General features: G+C 40.8%; 1 pseudogene; it reads left to right on the forward strand.

The window, feature by feature from the left end:
• The first annotated feature begins 13,147 nt into the window (after window positions 1-13,147).
• LOC145510950 (olfactory receptor 7E178-like) lies at window positions 13,148-14,140 on the forward strand (annotated as a pseudogene).
• The last annotated feature ends 228 nt before the right edge of the window (window positions 14,141-14,368 follow it).

A 14,368-nucleotide genomic window follows, 5' to 3' on the forward strand; every position in this document is an offset into this window, starting at 1 on the left:
AAATGACCCAATCAAAAAATGGGCCAAAGAACTAAACAGACATTTCTCCAAAGAAGACATACATCTGGCTAACAAGCTCAGGAAAAGATACTCAACATTACTCATTATCAGAAAAATGCAAATCAAAACCACAATGAGGTACCATCTCACGCCGGTCAGAATGGCTGCTATCAAAAAGTCTACAAACAATAAATGCTGGAGAAGGTGTGGAAAAAGGGCACCCTCTTACACTGTTGGTGGGAATGCAAACTAGTACAGCCACTATGGAGAACAGTGTGGAGATTCCTTAAAAAACTGGAAATAGAACTGCCAGCAATCCCACTGCTGGGCATACACACTGAGGAAACCAGAATTGAAAGAGACACATGTACCCCAATGTGCATCACAGCACTGTTTACAACAGCCAGGACATGGAAGCAACCTAGATATCCATTGGCAGACGAACGGATAAGGAAGCTGTGGTACATATACACAATGGACTATTACTCAGCTATTAAAAAGAATGCATTTGAATCAGTTCTAATGAGGTGGATGAAACTGGAGCCTATTATACAGAATGAAGTTAAGTCAGAAAGAAAAACACGAATTCAGTATATTAGAGCATATATATGGCATTTAGAAAGATGGTAATGATGACCCTATATGCAAGACACCAGAAGAGACACAGATGTAAAGAACAGACTTTTGGACTCTGTGGGAGAAGGCAAGGGTGGGATGATTTGAGATAATAACATTGAAACATGTATATTATCATATGTGAAATAGATCAGCAGTCCAGGTTTGATGCATGAGACAGGGTGTTCGGGGCTGGTTCACTGGGATGACCTTGAGGGATGGGATGGGGCTCAGGATGGGAAACACATGTACACCCATGGCTGATTCATGTCAATGTATGGCAAAAACCACTACAATATTGTAAAGTAATTAGCCTCCAAGTAAAATAAATAAATTAATTTTTTTAAGATGATGTAACGGAATACTACTCAGCCATAAAAAGAATGAGATTTTGCAGTTTGCAACAATCTGGATGGACTCGTAGGGTATTATGCTAAGTTAAATAGGTCAGACAGAGAAAGACAAATAAAAAAAAAAGAAGCTGACTACAATGCAGGAGACCTGGGATTCAATCCCTGGGTCAGGAAGATCCCCTGGAGAAGGGAATGGCAACTCACTCCAGTATTCTTTCCTGGAAAATTCCACAGACAGAGGAGCCTGGTGGGATACAGTCTACGGGGCCGCAAAGAGTAGGACATGACTGAGCAACTAACACTTTCACTTTCAAGATGTACAATAGGATGTTTTGATACATGTATATATCGTGACATGTTTACCAAAATATTTCACTGTACAAACAACTACCACTGGTTTTCATATTCCATGTCCTGGAAACCAAGTTTATCACTGACCTTAGTGTCTTATTCCTTTTATTCACTGTGAAATAATTTCAGTTTAGTAATGCATTTTTGCCCTGGACTAATTCATTTAAGTGCTTCAACACACAGTCTCTCCCTTTTGTATGTGCCTGTAAATATCTGCATGTGCTCTTTCCTAAAAATACCCTCTGGTACTTATCCACACACAGGTAAATGCCATTCTTCCCTCCACATCCAATTTGATGTTGGTATAAATTAAAGTTTTCTTCACATCACTCAATGACAAACGAATCTCCATATTCCTCAGCAAAGAGTTCTCTAAGTCAGGAAGGCTGCACGGACAGGATTCAGAAGGTTACATCACACCAGTTTCCACCTACATCCCACTTTATACAGTAGGAAAAAATCGGTTAAGCCCAATGACATTTTATTTATTAAAGTCTTCAAGAGCTGAGACCACAAAGGTATCTAAAGAAGATATATTCTGAAGTTAGCTGATTGTTCCCTAATTAGAAAAAATCAGAATACTTGGAACATTTGTTACATTTTGCCATGGAATGGCTGCAGGTTGTACTGATGTTGATGTAGGGGCTCTCCTAGTATATCAGAAGCCAGGGGTCTACTTGAGACTGCATCACCTGACGCATAGAGTGGGGTCTGCAGAAGTACCCAGTGGAGGAGGTTTGACTCAAATGGTACTTTGTGTCCAGGGAAGCTTTGCTGAGGTTGTGGGGTGAATTTGGGAACATGCTAGAAGTAGAAGGACAGGGTCTGAGTCTTGACTTGCTTGGAGAACAAAGTCTTTAAAAGATGAGGACGGTAGCAGGGTGAGGGTGGCAGGGGGCAGGATCTGAGATGTTTTCAATGACCCCAAATGTTGGTGATCATTATTTTGTGTATTTCCTTCTCACCGATTCAAGACGTACATCACTTCAGTTCAGTTCAGTTCAGTTCAGTTCAGTTCAGTCGCTCAGTCGTGTCCGACTCTTTGTGACCTCATGAGCTGCAGCACGCCAGGCCTCCCTGTCCATCACCAACTCCTGGAGCCTACACAAACTCATGTTCATTGAGTTGGTGATGCCATCCAACCATCTCATCCTCTGTCATCCCCTTCTCCTCCTGCCCTCAATCTTTCCCAGCATCAGGGTCTTTGTAAATGAGTCAGCTCTTCGCATCAGGTGGCCAAAGTATTGGAGTTTCAGCTTCAACATCAGTCCTTCCAATGAACAACCAGGACTGATATCTCCTTTAGGATGGACTGGTTGGATCCCCTTGCAGTCCAAGGGACTCTCAAGAGTCTTCTCCAACACCACAGTTAAAAAGCATCACTTCTTCAGTGCTCAACTTTCTTTATAGTCCAACTCTCACATCCATACATGACTACTGGAAAAAGCATAGCCTTGACTAGACGGACCTTTGTTAGCAAAGTAATGTCTCTGCTTTTTAATATGCGGTCTAGGTTGGTCATAACTTTCCTTCCAAGGAGTAAGCATCTTTTAATTTCATGGCTGCAATCACCATCAGCAGTGATTTTGGAGCCCCCCAAAATAAAATCTCTCACTGTTTCCACTGTTTCCCCATTTATTTGCCATGAAGTGATGGAACTGGATGCCATGATCTTAGTTTTCTGAATGTTGAGATTTAAACCAACTTTTTCACTCTCCTCTTTCACTTTCATCAAGAGGCTCTTTAGTTCTTCTTCGATTTCTGCTATAATGGTGGTGTCATCTGCATACCAAAGGTTATTGATATTTCTCCTGGCAAACTTGATTCCAGCTTGTGTTTCTTCCAGCCCAGCGTTTCTCATGATGTACTCTGCATATAAGTTAAATAAGCGGGGTGACAATATACAGCGTTGACGTACTCCTTTTCCTATTTGGAACCAGTCTGTTGTTCCATGTCCAGTTCCAACTGTTGCTTCCTGACCTACATACAGGTTTCTCAAGAGACAGGTCAGGTGGTCTGGTATTCCCATCTCTTTCAGAATTTTCCACAGTTTATTGTGGTCCACACAGTCAAAGGCTTTGGCATAGTCAATAAAGCAGAAATAGGTGTTTTTTCTGGAACTCTCTTGCTTTTTTGATGATCCAGAGGATGTTGGCAATTTGATCTCCGGTTCCTCTGCCTTTTTTAAAACCAGCTTGAACATCTGGAAGTTCACAGTTCACATATTGCTGAAGCCTGGCTTGGAGAATTTTGAGCATTACTTTACCAGCGTGTGAGATGAGTGCAATTGTGCAGTAGTTTGAGCATTCTTTGGCATTGCCTTTCTTTGGGATTGGAATGAAAACTGACCTTTTCCAGTCCTGTGGCCACTGCTGAGTTTTCCAGATTTGCTGGCATATTGAGTGCAGCACTTTCACAGCATCATCTTTTAGGATTTGAAATAGCTCAACTGGAATTCCATCACCTCCACTAGCTTTGTTTGTAGTGATCCTTCCTAAGGCCCACTTGACTTCACATTCCAGGATGTCTAGCTCTAGGTGAGTGATCACACCATCGTGATTAACTGGGTCATGAAGATCTTTTTTGTAAAGTTCTTCTGTGTATTCTTGCCACCTCTTCTTAGTATCTTCTGCTTCTGTCAGGTCCATACCATTTCTGTCCTTTATCGAGCCCATCTTTGCACGAAATGTTCCCTTGGTGTCTCTAATTTTCTTGAAGAGATCTCTAGTCTTTCCCATTCTATTGTTTTCCTCTATTTCTTCACATTGATCACTGAGAAAGGCTTTCTTATCATAGTTACTCGATTACAATGATGAGAATGTGGAAGAAATGTTGGGAAGTCACTTCTGGGAACAGAGTAAAGTAATCTGGCTTTCTTTCTGGCTCCTCTTTCTTGCGTTCTTGATGGCTCACATGAATAAAATTCAGCTGTCCCGCCAGGAGGCCATGTGTCAAGAAACTGAAGGAATTCTCTGGACAATATTGTGTGAACAGGTGAGTCTCACCAACAGCCTCATGAGTGTGCTTGAAAGTGGACACCTGCTGATTCAGCCTTGAGATGCCTGCAGCCCTGGATGACACCTCTATTGAAACCTTCTGGAAGGCCCATTGAAGTATTGAATTAAAGTATCAAATATTAAATAATAAGCAAAAATCAATATTTTTCTAATATACCAATGCAATTCGTTTAGAGAAAAAGCTTGGAACTGAAGATTTGTTCAAATCAAGAGAAAAGTTATCCTTACAAATATTAACTGTGAAAATGGAAAGTGTATCACATCCTTTGTATAGAACTGATCCTGCAGAGATGTCATGATTGATAGAATGGATTTGCAGCTCTCAAACCACACATTGAGTAGTCAAATTGAGGACAGAGTCTAAATTTTATATTAAGATCCAGCTAGTTAGAATTAGTAAGTGAGAGTACAGCAGAATTTCCTCCTGAGGAGAAGAGGGACATATACCCTTCCCAGGACATTCACTTTTCTCCTTTCCCTGTTTTGTTAATATTAACAAGTCTCCAGAGATTGGGACAACAGGGACCAACTGGCTAATGATGAGCTTTCAGCACTGAACCCTAAGTTAATATCATTGTAAATACACGGTGCCTCCAGCTCTTTAGTTTGCCTGTTCTAATATTGGAAATCCACACCTATGTCTTCATCCATTGTAGGAACCTGCCTCAGATGGTCCAGTCTGAGTCTGTCTTCCTGCCTGTCCTGAGGGAAGGACCCTGAGACTTCATCACACACCAGGAAGGAGAGGATCAGGGAGTCTGTGCTCCTTGGTCATGGACCAGCAGAGATGCCGCCCAGCCCAGTAAGTGCTGAGGGAGATGGACATGGATGAAGAAAGTTTGGGAGCATGATGTTTTTTTCTTCAACAAGGCAAACGTGACAGTTGGAATAGTTAGGTGGGTGGGCATCAGTGTACAAATTTTGGTTCAGAGCCTTATACCATATATTCTTATTCCTGATTGGGGTATGAGAACTCTCACTCAGAGTTCTGCTTCCACCCTCACTGGTTCTGGCTGTGACTGGCATCTCCCCGACCACAGCAGTGAATGGGTCTCTGTACACTTCCCCCTCAGCACTTAAAAGAATTCTGAAAACAGTGATGATGAGGTGGATGACATTAACCACCTGCTAAGTCACTTCAGTCGTGTCTGACTCTGTGCTACCCTATGGAATGTAGCCTACCAGGCTACTCTGTCCTTGGGATTCTCCAGGCAAGAATACTTGAGTGGGTTGTCATGCCCTCCTCCAGCAGATCTTCCCTACCCAGGAATTGAACCCACATCTCTTATGTTTCCTGCATTGGCAGGCAGGTTCTTTATCACTAGCACTCCCTGGGAAGCCCAATATTAACCATAATGTACTGTAACTGTGGGTTTCCTAAGTGCCAGACTCGAAAGTATGTGCTTTGTTTCTTGCCTAATTTCATCTGCATAATCTCCTGATAATAAGCACACAGACATCATTATTTTAATAACAGTAAATGCATACAGAATTTTATGTAATTTATATCTGATCATGACTTAGAAAGCATTGAAGCCTGTCAGTCTGGGCAGACTGACTCCAGACACAGGACACATGGGCAGTCCTCCTCCTGCAAACCCAAAGTGTTCTGTCACCTCCCTGTCAGTCCTGGCAGACTCACTGCTCACTGTGTCCTTCCCTTTAGAGTTTTCTGGAGGACACAGAGGAGGGCAGTAGGTAGCACTGGCTGCATCTACTATAAGAAGGGTGGCTGACATCATAAGCAATGTCTTAGAGAAAAGGGACACAGGGATAATTCAGGGAGATTCTCTGTTAATCCTGCTCCAAGATGTAATGTCCACTGTCCACTTTCCTCTCCATGCTTATAATCAGCATACTTAATCACAAAAAATGATATACATTCAGAGTCTTATTGTTTATTCTTACTTAGGAAACCGAAAACAGTTTTAAAAACATACTTCATACATATCTGTGGTTAGATATCCGTGGGCATTCCAGCTAAGTCACTTCAGTTGTGTCTGACTCTTTGGGACCCCATGGACTGTAGCCCACTAGGCTCCTCTGTCCATGGGATTCTCCAAGCAAGAATACTGGAGTGGTTTGCTATGCCCTTCCACAGGGGATCTTCCTGACCCAGGGATCAAACCCACATTTCTTACGTCTCCGGCATTAACAGGCGAGTTCTAGTGCCACCTGGGAAGTCTGCTTAAAACTTTCAGAATGCCTGGATATGGTGAAATTTTGTGTGAGGGACTCTGGCTGACACCTTCATTTTGTATTCTGTTTGTTCCATTTATTATCAGTTTATTTGGGGACAAATTCTTAATATACATGAACTAAAGATTGTCCACTAATTCATTACTTGTTGATGCAACTTCAGTGAATTACAACCAAATAAATAATGGATGCCTTCTACGTACTAACTGTGTGATGGATGCATAATGAAAGGGCGAGAATGCAGAGTTTGAAAGAATAGCAAGGAGAGATTAGAAAGCCTTCCTCAGTGATCAGTGCAAAGAAAAGGAGGAAAACAATAGAATGGGAAAGACTAGAGATCTCTTCAAGAAAATTAGAGATACCAAGGGAAAATTTCATGCAAAGATGGGCACAATAAAGGATGGAAATGGTATGGACCTAACAGAAGCAGAAGATAGATATTAAGAAGAGGTGGCAAGAATACACAGAAGAACTTTACAAAAAAGATCTTCATGACCCAGATAATCACGATGGTGTGATCACTCACCTACAGCCAGACATCCTGGAATGCAAAGTCATGTGGGCCTTAGGAAGGATCACTACAAACAAAGCTAGTGGAGGTGATGGAATTCCAGTTGAGCTATTTCAAATCCTAAAAGATGATGCTGTGAGAAAAGATTTAAATTCGGAAAACTCAGGGAAAAGGTCAGTTTTCATTCCAATCCCAAAGAAAGACAGTGCCAAAGAATACTCAAATTACTGTACAATTGCACTCATCTCACACACTAGCAAAGTAATGCTCAAAATTCTCCAAACCAAGCTTCAACAGTATATGAACTGTGAACTTCCAGATGTTGAAGTTGGATTTAGAAAAGGCAGAGGAACCAGAGATCAAATTGCCAATATCCGCTGGATCATCGAAAAGCAAGAGAGTTCCAGAAAAACGTCTATTTCTGCTTTACTGACTATGTCAAAGCCTTTGACTGTGTGGATCACAACAAACTGTAGAAAATTCTGAAAGAGATAGGAATACCAGACCACGTGACCTGCCTCCTGAGAAACCTGTATGTAGGTCAGGAAGCAACAGTTAGAACTGGACATGGAACAACAAACAGACTGGCTCCAAATTGGGAAAGGAGTACCTGAAGGCTGTATATTGTCACCCTGCTTATTTAACTTATATGCAGAGTACATCATGAGAAACACTGGGCTGGATGAAGCACAAGCTAGAATCAAGAATGCCAGGAGAAATATCAATAACCTCAGGTATGCAGATGACACCACCCTTATGGCAGAAAGGGAAAAAGAACTAAAGAGCCTTTTGATGAAAGTGAAAGAGGAGAGTGAAAAAGTGGCTTAAAACTCAACATTCGGAAAACTAAGATCATTGTATCTGATTCCATCACTTCATGGCAAATAGATGGGAAAAAGTGGAAACAGTGAGAGACTTTATTTTCTTGGGCTCCAAAATCACTGCAGATGGTGACTGCAGCCATGAAGTTAAAAGATGCTTGCTCCTTGGAAGAAAAGCTAAGACCAACCCAGACAGCATATTAAAAAGCAGAGACATTACTTTGCCAACAAAGTTCCGTCTAGTCAAGGTTATGGTTTTTCCATTAGTCATGTATGGATGGAGAAGGAAATGGCAACCCATTCCAGTGTTCTTGCCTGGAGAATCCCAGGGACAGGGGAGCCTGGTGGGCTGCCATCTATGGGGTCACACAGAGTCAGACATGACTGAAGCGACTTAGCAGCAGTAGCAGCCCCAGCAGCATGTATGAATGTGAGAGTTGGACTATAAAGAAAGCTGGACTATAAAGAAAGCACTGAAGTATTGATGCTTTTGAACTGTGGTGTTGGAGAAGACTCTTGAGAGTCCCTCGGACTGCAAGGAGATCCAACCAGTCCATCCTAAAGGAAATCAGTCCTGAATATTCATTGGAAGGACTGATGTTGAAGCTAAAACTTCAATACTTTGGCCACCTGATGCAAAGAAGAACTGACTCATTGGAAAAGACCCTGATGCTGGGAAAGAGTGAATGCAGGAGGAGACATGGACTTCAGAGGATGAGATGGTTGGATGGCATCACCAACTCAATGAACATGATTGAGTAAACTCAATGAACATGAGTAAACTCCAGAAGTTGGTGATGGACAAGGAAGCCTGGCGTGTTGTGGTCCATGGGTTGCAAAGAGTCAGAAACGACTGAGTGTCTGAACTGAACTGAATGATAAGGCTAATTTTCACATCATGTGATTTAAATATCTGGTGACCTGATGGTATATTTTTCCTACATCCCTGACAGAATATTTGGTTTTGTTTATGTTTTTCATAGATGAAGGAAAACAACTGAGACTCTTTTATTTCTGATTCCCCAGGCCTACTGGATTTTCTTGGGCTTCCCAGGTGGTGCTAGTGGTAAAGAACCTGCCTGCCAAAGCTTGAGACATAAGACACGTGGGTTCGATCCCTGGGTCAGGAAGATCTCCTGGAGAAGGGCATGGCAACCCATTTCAGTATTCTTTAGAATCCCAAGGACAGAGTAGCCTGGCAGGCTATGGTCCATAGAGTCACACAGAGTCACACAGAGTCAGACACAACTGAAGCAACTTAGCATGCACACATCAGAGCCTACATCCTGATATCACAGAGGAGATATCAAGAATTTTTTTAACAAAGCCCTGTTAAGATTTGAATAAAAACTTCCATTTTGTGTGGAAATAGAGCATTCAGTAAAGTCCCCATACAGTCAACCATACATACCACTGTTTTCATCCTTTTCAGAAATATCCCAAGGGACAGAGACAACATAAAATTGTGTTTATTTGTGTGTATCTCATGAACTTTCTCTGAGGCCTATTATTTTCCATTGAGTAGCATCAGCAGCATTCAATGATTGGAAAACCACTGCAGAAAGTTTCACAAATATGGCCGGGGGTGCAAGTCAGGAAAGAAGGGGACAGAACATCTTAATGCATGGGTCAAGACACATTTTAGGATTTGTTGTCATCCATGATTCGTATCACTGAAATAGGAAATGCCTGAATCTCTCTTCCATATAATCCATGAAATATCATTAAATTTGGGATCTCTGTTTCTTTGCTAAATGCAGTACCCCAAACTGATTGAAATTCTTTAAAAAAAAAAAAAAAGACCAAATATCTGTTAAGTTCCAAACTTCTTTTAGGTACCATGTACATTCTACAGGTGCAATTTAGACATTTTTTCAGAAGGAACAGAAGCACAGAGAGGTGGAGGGATTTACAGACATTTTGTTAATAGAGGGTGAAAGAATCAGGATTCAATCATTGATCTACTTATTCCTGCACCAGTTCTCAACCAATTTCACTGTTAATACTGTAACTGTTTCTTTTCAAACCTACTTTGGCCTGTTTTTCTTTTTCATTATTTTATTGGAATATAAGTGCTTTACAATGTTGTGTTTGTTTCTGCTGTACAACATCGTGAATCAGCTATATGTGTGCATATATCCCCTCTCTCTTGAGCCTCCTTCCCACCCTCCCATCCCATCCCTCTAGGTCATCACAGAGCACCAAGCTGAGCTCCCTGTGCTATACAGCAACTTCCCACTAGCCATCTACTTTACACATGGTAATGTATATATGTCAATGCTACTCTCTCAATTTGGTCTCAGTTTTGAAATAAAGAGAAAATAATTGATTCACCCTCTTTGGGCTCAGAGTGTCAACCAGTGAATTATGGGAATGAGGCAGTATTATAGAGGGGCCATAAAGGTACTAACATGATGGAATATAGGATTTTATATGAATAGTCATGTTTTGCAGTCCAGTTTTGAAATGTAAGATTGATAAGATCTCCTGTAAAAGGTGAAAAATCATGTGCAGGTATCATGAAATGATCAGAAGACAGATTTCAATAATATATTCATATGATAACTTAATAAGGGATGATGTCAACAGTCCATGAGTTGCAGAATCAGATATGACTGAGTGATTGAGCATGCACGCATGCAGTTGATAGAAAATATTTTTGCATTGAAATGAACATAGGCAATTAATATTAGTAAGACTGGACATGCACTAATTCTTAGTTATTGAACGACTAATTGTTGAACACTCACATATCATATACAAATTCTCACTTGTATGACACAGAGAGGTACAAGAAATCTCATAGGATTGCTGTAAAACAAAGTTGATATAAATAATAATATAACAAAATAATATATGTGACATTAAATATTTAATAGATATGGAAGTGTTGTTATAGTTATTGCATTTTAATATATGTTAAATATATATTTTAATAATGCTAATTTTTTGAAAATTTTTATTGAAGAATAGTTGATTAACTATGTTGTGTTCATTTCAGGTGTACAGCAAAGTGAAACAGTTATACATATACATACTTTTTTACATATACACTCTTTTTTAGATTGTTTCCATAGAGGTTATTACAGAATATTGAGTGGAATCCTTTGTTCTATACAGTAGGTCCTTTATTAGTTATTTTTTTGATGAATGTGTTACTCAGTCTTGTCTGACTCTTTGAGGGTCCATGGACTGTAGCCCACCAGGCTCCTCTGTCCATGGCATTTTCCAGGCAAGAATACTGGAGTGGGTTGCCCAGCCCTCCTCCAGGGAGTCTTCCCAACCCAGGGATCACATCTGGGTCATTTTATGTATAGTAGTGTGTATATGTCAATCCCAGACTCCTAGGTTATTCCTCCCCCTCTTTCCCCTTTGGTAGCCATAAGTTTGTTTTCTTCATGTGTGACTCCATGTCTCTTGAAAATAAGATCATTCATACCATTTTCTTAGCATTACACATATAACTGATATCATATGATATCTTGTGTTTCTCTAACTTACTTCACTTGGTATGACTAATATTCCATTAGTCAGTCATAAAAAAATAATGAAATAATCCCATTTACAGAAACATGGATGTACTTAAACATTGCCATACAGCACACTCCAGTATTCTTGCCTGGAGAGTCCCCATGGACAGAGGAGCCTGGCTGGATACAGGCCATGGGGTTGCAAAGAGTCAGACATGACTTAACAACTAAAACACCATCTACCTATCTGTATATCTATCTATCTATCTATCTACTTGTCTATACCTAACTTTCAATCTATTTATCTGTATCTCTATCTATCCAAGCATTTATGGGGACTTTCCTGGTGGCTCCGTTGGTAAAGAATCTTCCTGCCCATGCAAGAGATGTGAGTTCCATCCCTGGGTCGGGAAGTTTCCCCGGAGAAGGAAATGGCTCCCCACTCCGGAATTCCTGCCTGGAAAATCCCGTGGAGAGGGGAGCCTGGCAGGCTATCGTCCATGGGGTCGCAAAACAGTTGGGGCATCAAACCCATGTCTCCCACATTGCAGGAGGATTCTTTACCAGCTGAGCCACCAGGGAAGCACCAAGATTATACATATTGGGTTGAAACAAATAACCTCATGTTAAAAAAAAAATTCAAATGTTTCAAAATTTTATTATTGTATAAACATTAACAGAGCTCTGAGGCTTCCCTGGTAGCTCAGTTGGTAAAGAATCCGCCTGCAGTGCAGGACACCCCAGTTTGACTCCTGGGTTGGGAAGATCCCCTGGAGAAGGGATAGGCTACCCACTCCAGTATTCTTGGGCTTCCCTTGTGGCTCAGCTGGTAAAGAATCTGCCTGCAATATGAAAGACCTGGGTTCGATCCCTGGGTTGGGAAGATCCCCTGGAGAAGGGAAAGGCTATCCACTCCAGTATTCTGGCCTGGAGAATTCCATGGACTGTATAGTCCATGGGTTCGCAAAGAGTAGGGCACGACTGAGCAACTTTCACGTTCACGTGTACTAACATCATTTTTGCGATCCTCAGTGATGTTTCATTATGTACACTTAACGAAACCATACTTATTGTAGTTTGGTTCCAGCAAAACCAATGGTATGAAGTATATACTTAACGACTTTTAAAAGACAACTCTCAAATAAATCAATTAATTAAATAAAGGACAACTCTCATTTTTGAGTAAATACTTATTGTTTGAAACAGGAAATTCAGGAACTCAAAGAATGATAAAAATTATGAAGATTACTATGACACAAAAATGTTTTCTGACTGTTAATCTTCAATTTAGAATTCAGATGACACAGTCCTATGTTTCACAGAGTGCTTATAAACATTCTAAATAAAGGAAATTTCTAGACTGTATTTTAATAAAATAAGATTTATATAACTATGCCTCACTTTCTTTCTATTTGAATATTTTTCTCTTTTTAACTTTTTTTTATTGGAGGAAAATTGTTTTACAATGTTGTGTTGGTTTCTGCCATACAACAATGCAAATTAGCCATAATTATACATATATTACTTTTTCTTAGAGGGGGCAGTTATCATTCTAGATTTTTTCTGAAGAGAAGACTATTTTTTACTGAGATCATGGATTTAGTATCTCCAATATTCTTGCACCTCTTTTACCCTTCAGTCCAGGACCTACAAAATAATTGTGTATAGAGAGAGGTGGAGAAGGAGAAAGCAATGAAGGAACAGTTCTGAGCATATAGAATTTGTCACACTGAGATATATTGCTGAAGGCCCTGGGGTGTATGATCTTAGAAATGAATTCCTAGAATCCAAAATATGGACACAGTACTGCATGACCATATAATTATTTCCTTTTTTCCACTAATTCTTTTTTTTTTTAAGGTGTGCAATCTGCATAGAGCCACAAAACCCAAGAAATGTATCAGAACTCTTCCTCATGGGTCTTTCAGATGATCCAGAACTGCAGCCTTTCCTCTTTGGACTCTTTCTGTCCATGTACCTAGTCACCGTGCTGGGAAACTTGCTCATCATTCTGGCAGTCTCCTCTGACCCCCACCTTCACACCCCCATGTACTTCTTCCTCTCCAACCTATCCTTGGCAGACATAGGTTTCAGTTCCACCACGGTCCCCAAGATGATTGTGAACATCCAGTCTCATAGCAGAGTCATCTCCTATGCAGGCTGCCTGACACAGATGTCCATTTTTATCCTCTTTGGTGGGATGGATTGTATGCTTCTGTCTGTGATGGCCTATGACAGGTTTGTGGCCATCTGTCACCCACTGCACTACCAGGTCATCATGAACCCCTGCACCTGTTGCAAATTAATTTCAGTGTCTTTTTTGGTTAGCCTTTTGAACTCTCAAGTGCAGAATTTGATTGTGTTACAACTTACCTGCTTCAAGGATGTGAAAATATCTAATTTCTTCTGTGACCCTTCTCAACTGCTCAACTTTACCTGTTCTGACATGCTCACAAAAAATATAGTCATGTATTTTGTTGGTGCCATTTTTGGTTTTATTCCTTTCTCTGGAATCTTTCTCTCTTACTGTAAAATTCTTTCCTCCCTTCTGAGAGTTCACTCATCAGGTAGGAAATACAAAGCCTTCTCCACCTGTGGCTCTCACCTGGCAGTTGTTTGCTTATTTTATGGAACAGGTCTTGGTGTGTGCCTCAGTTCAGCCATCTCACAATCTCCCAGGAAGGATGCAGTGGCCTCTGTGGTGTACACTGTGGTCACCCCCATGCTGAACCCCTTCATCTACAGCCTGAGGAACCAACATATCAAAAGGGCCATGTGGAGGTTCCTCAGAAAAATAATCTAACCTCAGTCCCTGTGCCACCTATTCGAAGTGTAGGCTGGAAAATGCAGTAAAACTAAGCATGTTGACCTGAAATCCTACCTCTCTCATCTCATCATTTTTGTAGCTCTTGCAGCCTTGATGCCTCTCCTTGCTGAACAACTGAGTGTTTCTTCTTTTGGTATTGTTTTAATGGGACTGGGGGAGACTTCTAGGATCCTTTGTCCATCTTAATCATGACATGATTGAGTA

This window comes from Giraffa tippelskirchi, chromosome 6, assembly GCF_054371585.1.
Source record: "Giraffa tippelskirchi isolate mGirTip1 chromosome 6, T2T-mGirTip1v1.2.pri, whole genome shotgun sequence".
In the NCBI taxonomy this organism is placed as follows: Eukaryota; Metazoa; Chordata; class Mammalia; order Artiodactyla; family Giraffidae; genus Giraffa; species Giraffa tippelskirchi.